Consider the following 6,000-nt stretch of genomic DNA (forward strand, 5'->3'; position numbering starts at 1 on the left):
TTGTCTGAGGTTTGTGTTTGCTGTCACTCTTAATGTGTGTGCTTGTCAGTGTGTGGCAGCCACAAGCTTGTGTGTCAGGTAAAGTGTGTTTGTCCAGATGTTTGTGGTGCTCTCCATTGTGTCCTTCTTTCTGCTTGTGTTGTTGTCAGGATGGCTGCTGCTTGTAGCCGTCTGTCCTATTTCCTCTGCCCAAGTGTGTGTAAGGCTGACGTAGGCTGTTTACGCTGTGACCGGACTGGGTGGCGGCCTTCCTGCTGTGTGGACCTCCTCCACCTTAGTCCTCATCCTCATAAACCTGCCGGACCTCAACGAAGACAAACCCGCCATCAGGAGCTGATATTCCGCCCAATGCCGGGCTCTGATGGGGCAGGATCGGTGCTGGTGGATGAACTGCAGAGTAACAAAGGGTCCTTGCTTCATCCAACCCTCACCTAAATCCTCACGCCGATAGCTGTTCAAACACACGTGTGTGTTTGCCCGTGTTTGTCACAGACCCACGGCTAACATGTTTGTGTGTACATTGTGTGCACATGCTCGCGAAGTTTGTTCTAATCTATAAATGCGGAATAACTTTGAGCTCTTCGGAGCACGCTGAATATTATCCCCAAGTTCCCGTTGTTATCTTGTGTACACACATTTGTTTATTTGATACAGCCCCCCCCCTCTCCAGCGCCGAACTTTTTGTATATCAAAGGCAGCGGCGCAGAGCGCAGCTGAAAATGGCTACCGTGGAGAAAGGTCTCTCCCTGCTTTTACTGTGAAGAGGCAGAAAAAGCCCCATTCTCCACTCTCTTCTTAGATCTATTTAAATAATTGAGGAGTAAACTGACAAATTAGGCACCTTTATGGATGTCCCCAGGCTCTCTCAGGGCCTTCCAGCCACTGGATAGTATCTGTGCGCTCTGAGAAGGATGGGGGGAGAGCGTCATGGACCAGGAGGGGTTTCGCCAATCAACTGGGCCACACTTCCTCCCCCAGGTTCTAATTTTGTGCCACATTAAAGAGCTCGGCCTCCATTTAGGACATAGAGAGACATTTTCATAATTTGCCGGGTCTCCCGACTACCTCAGGGTGCGTTTTTTTTTTCTTCCCTTCCCCTCTCTCTGCGTGTCTGAATGGAAGGCCTGGGGAGGATGAGGAGTAATTCATCTTCTTCCTTTCAACCACGGGACGGAAATTCTGCATAATGTTGCTGCTAGGTGTGGAAAGCAGCTAATATTTATCTCGTTAATAATTCTCTTATTAGACCTGAATATTTGCCACATAAAAGCCAAGTGTCAACCATTGTGTTGATGCATCGCGGCTAATTCAGACGCTAGCATTCATCTCCTGGAGCTGACGACTGCGGCGGTCTGATCTGAGATCGTTTAGTCGGGGCTGTTTGGCTCAGTCGCCTACATTCAAAGTAACATTTCCTCTCAGTGAAACCACTCATTCCTGCAGCGGAGCATGCGTAAGCATCGATTCACATGTGATTGGTCACATAATTCAGTCTCAGGGGGCATTTCGTCACTGACAGACAAGCTAATCTAAAATCCCCCAATTTACAAATGAAAATCCCACCATCCAATTGAGCTAATAGAGAGACTTGAATGGGATAATAAGATGTGCTGTAATAATGTGTAAAAAGCCTGTAATGTTGTGTTGGTGGAAGAGCCTGTGTGACTGGATGTTTGACTGTTTGCAGTGATTACAGGGGCCTGTGGGCCTGGCGGCGGCGGCGGCGGCGGCTCTGTGACTGGGGCAGGGAGCTTCTCCCCGGGCACGGGGACTTTCCTCCCTTCCGCTTCTGCCGCAGCTACGGGGGCCGAGAGCGAGCGCTCCCCGTCAGCTCCCTCACCCTCCATCTCTCTCGCCTCTCGCCGCGCGCGTCGGTCTCCTTCCTGGTCGGCGCTGTTGCGGCGCTTGCAGATGCGCACAAACAAGGGAGGATTAAAGCAAAACGAATCTAAACAGACAAATGGAATTAGAGTGATGGGTGTCGGTGGGCTGGTTCACTGTGATAAACATAATGATGCTGTGTATGTGTGTGTGTCGAGGGGATTATCAGTGGTTAGGTGTGTGGTGTGTGTGGCTGTGCCACTGCTTCTGGTTGTCTTTGTGTGTGTCTCTGTGTGTTTGCCTATCTGTCTATGTTTTTGTAATTATATGTGTGTATATTTACCTGCTCTCTCCAGCCGTGTATTTTATACATTGTCCCACCAAATGGAGCCTGTGTGCCCTCTACGGTGTGTGTTTCTACGTCTCCCCGTGTCCGCCTGCTGCTCTGGGGTCAGCTTTTCTCTCGTCTTTCTCTCTATGCCTGTTTGTGTCTATGTATTAAAGACGCCTGCACGTCTCCGCTGGACTGCAAAGTTCTTCTCCGCACGTCCGATGGTCCTGCTGTAGCGTGTAGAGGTGCTGACGCTGTGTGTGCAGGCTTGTTTTCTGTGTGAGGTCAGGGGCGTGCAGGAGTCAGCAGGGGGCCGATGATCAACAGTCTGGGGCTCCCCTGCAGAGGGGCTCTGGGATTAGGGCTAAACCCTACCCTGCCAGATGGGCACGGCACATCCAAAACATCACCCATGATCACCAGCTCCTCTAGATGCCTCCCCCACCCCCCCCACCACCACCTTGGAACCGTCATGGACGCGCACATTGGCGTGCTTCCGATGTTAAAAACCGGCTTTTCCTGTATTCCCGATATCTAGCGTCTGATGCGGAACACATCTGCTCTGACGGGAGAGATGAGGTTCTGTTCAAAGTGCGGTGGGCAGTTTTAGCCAGTCAGCAGGTTCAGGGGGAGCGGAAATGAAACTTCCAGGTTGTTTTGATGTGCTGGATGTCACAGCCACAGGCAACAGCGGGCGTGTGTCTGCTGATGTGTGTGTGGAGGGCTGCGGGTATTTTGGTGGCTCGGGAATGAGCCATGTTGGTTGATTCCTGCTTGCGTTTTATCACATAGAACTACATCAAATTCTCCTTTTTGCTTACACAGGCTTCAGTTTTGTGACGTTTATTACCATATTATTCTTTTTTGCTATTATCTTACCATCATGGAAATCCATGTAATACCTCAGATCGGTCTCTAAAAGCCCCAAATGATCACAAATAAAAAAAAAGTGGGGAAACTCATGCTAGCAGTGAACATGCACAGTTGCATAGGCAACAGCGCGGTCTTTGTGTTTCCACCCCACCTGGATGTTATCCACGAGTCCCTCGCCACGACTTAGAAAATTGTCTCCGTATTAGTAGAAAGCAGATTACACGAGTAAAGTGCACAAACAAATAAAAGATTACAGGCTGTCAACATGTTTCAGTCTAATGCCCTTTCAGCGAGCGGCGCTCAGCACAATGCTCTTCTCTCCCCAAGCTAAGTTTGGATTTCCTCTCCGAAGTGAAGGCCTGCTGGCCAGCCGTGACTTCCGCCAAGAGCACCACCTCTGTAACGACAGTGTTCCGCATCGCTGGCCCGTCTCCTCCGTCGGTATTAGTTAGGCTTTGGAGTTCGGGTGACTACGGGGTTTAAACATGGATTTTTTTTTTTTAAAAAGGGGAGAGAAGGCAGGGGGAGAAAGACTCGCTGTTGTTCTTGAAAAGCTGTGTTTATCCAGGATTAGAGACACCAACATGTTAATAATTGTTTCTCACAGAACTGCAAAGAAGCACTTTCCTGTAATCCCCTAATCAGGCATTACACCTCTGAGCGAAACCACGACGCAGGCGCGTGGTGTTTGTGACGCAGCGCGCCCACCCTGTGTAAAACACCCACATTCTCCTCCACGCCACACCCACCGCACACCAAACCACCTGCTCGCCTCCTTCCCGGCATCCCCGAAATTCCCTGGAATGTTAGATATAAACGTAACGGAGGCTTGTCAAACTCCTCATAACACTTTTGAGTGGATACGTGGCGATGAAAGGGGGAAATTCCCGTACTGCTTTCAGCCCTTCTGACTGGTCAGGAGGTGGAACGTACCACCGCTGACGCTGCGAAGGTCACGGCCCTGACGTTCAGGGTCAGCGCGCTCCTGCTGAGACGACGACTGCAGAGGTGGCTCACATCTGTGTCTCACAACTGCAGTTCTGTATCTATCTTGTTTTTTTTCAGTCGCCGGATCGTCGGGGGTGCGCTTGTTTTCGCCACCTCTACCGCCGCCTCTCGGGCTTTTCATTCTTGCGTTCAGCCATTTTTTGTTTCCAAAATTATTTATTTATTTATTTCCAATTATTCCGGGCCCATTGGTAGTGCTGGATGTCTGTTTGTTGTCCCCCCCCTCCTCCGGTCTCTGCCCCCTGTCTCCTTGCAGGGCCTGGTGGGAGAGTGCAATGAGGGGATCGGCGGGGATTAACCTGGGAATTTAATTAGCCGAGCTGTCGTCCCTGCTCTTAACATTTCAATCTCCCTGGGCTGGCAGCTGGAGCTGGAGCTGGACCTGTGCTGGCCAGCAGCTGGTCAGAGAGGGAGGGCTCAGTGTGTGTGTGTGTGCGTGTGTGTTTGTGTGTGTCTTTGGGGGGGTACAGAAGCAAGGCAGGCTTTCACCAACAGATTAGTCCAACACCACGATGGAGTGCTCCTGGTGAGGGGAGGTAATGGGAAAAGGAGAAGGGTGGAGTTTTGGAGGGGTCTTAATTGAGCCTGTGTTTTCCATTTAAACAGCCTGAACCAACAATAACGCCGCCTCGGTTCTTTCTGCTCGCAGCTCCACTGAGTTGTGTCACTGTTGCAGGGGAAAAACATGGTTGTTGTTGTTGTTCAGGTCATTGTTTTGCATGTGGTTTAGGTGATCGTGCCGCCAATTGAAAGTGCATTTTCGGACACTTGTGTTTAAGTGCTTTGTTGTCTGTTGTTTGTACGACACATGCGACAGAGGGCGGGGGGTGGGGGGGTTGTCGCCTGAGTGCACGTGCGTTAATAACTTCCCAATCTGTAGCTACACTGTTGTATTGTAATCTTGATGCTAAACTCCCCCATTAGCCCATCTGGGACCCTACAACAGCCCCCTCCCCCCTCCCTCACCCACACACTGGGATGCATGTTGGACATTTCGTCTGCCCCGTTAGCGCCTGCTGCTGAGCTGGGGGTGGGGAGGGGGGGTAGAAGGGGTGTCCATGTCCAGCAAATTAAAAAAGCTGCCGCTGGAATGTCACCGGAGTCCCACAGGAGCAGACGGCACCAGCGCCTCTTCCAGCGCTGACCCGCCGGTCACCAGCGAATCCCCTGTTTGTATTCCACACGCAGCCTCCGGCACTGGGGAGGGGCCCCGGAGCCTCCTTGGGGACTGCTGATAATTTAAGTCAAACATTATGTCCCCCACTTGTTTGACACCCATTTAAAGCTTTTCAATCACACGCGCTCGCTACAGTCCGCGGCCTCACCTTGGAGTGTGATCCGTGTCAGAGACCTCATCAATTTTGTTTGATCGGGTCAAAACAATAGATTTTCTTTCGGTGCCCCGTCGGTACCGTCCTAATTCAGAATACGTTAGAAACCTGCACCGAAGGGTTTATGGACTGCCTTCCACCGGTGGCCGCTTTCCCCAGCGTGCCCCTCCTGGTGCACGGCTGGTCACTGTAACACTAATTAAGGGGAGCACGCTCGTTAATGAACTGCATCCTTACTGTTCGCTGGGTCTGGGGGGGGGTAGTCAGACATTCAGTTGGTGTCCAGAAGGGCAGGTTTGCTAATTAATACCATTTTTCCCCCATTTGATCCTGAAATACTGTTTTGCTCAATTTAAACTGAAGCTTGACCCGATTTTTGGGTTCACCTCATAGAAAAACAATACAGTCACACACACACACACACACACACACACGCACATCACTATTTTTTTATTCTATTTTCATGTAAATATAAATCACAACAAATGGCTGTTTGTCATAATGAAAGTAGGCCAAACAACCTCTGACAAACAAGCGGTTGGGGTGGGGGTGGGCGTGGGGGTGGGGGGTTGAGTTGTAGGTCATGGCGGCACAAGCCATGTGTGACCGTGCCTGACGAGGGAGCGCCGCACGACG

The sequence above is a fragment of the Takifugu flavidus genome, chromosome 16, assembly GCF_003711565.1.
Source record: "Takifugu flavidus isolate HTHZ2018 chromosome 16, ASM371156v2, whole genome shotgun sequence".
Classification (NCBI taxonomy): Eukaryota; Metazoa; Chordata; class Actinopteri; order Tetraodontiformes; family Tetraodontidae; genus Takifugu; species Takifugu flavidus.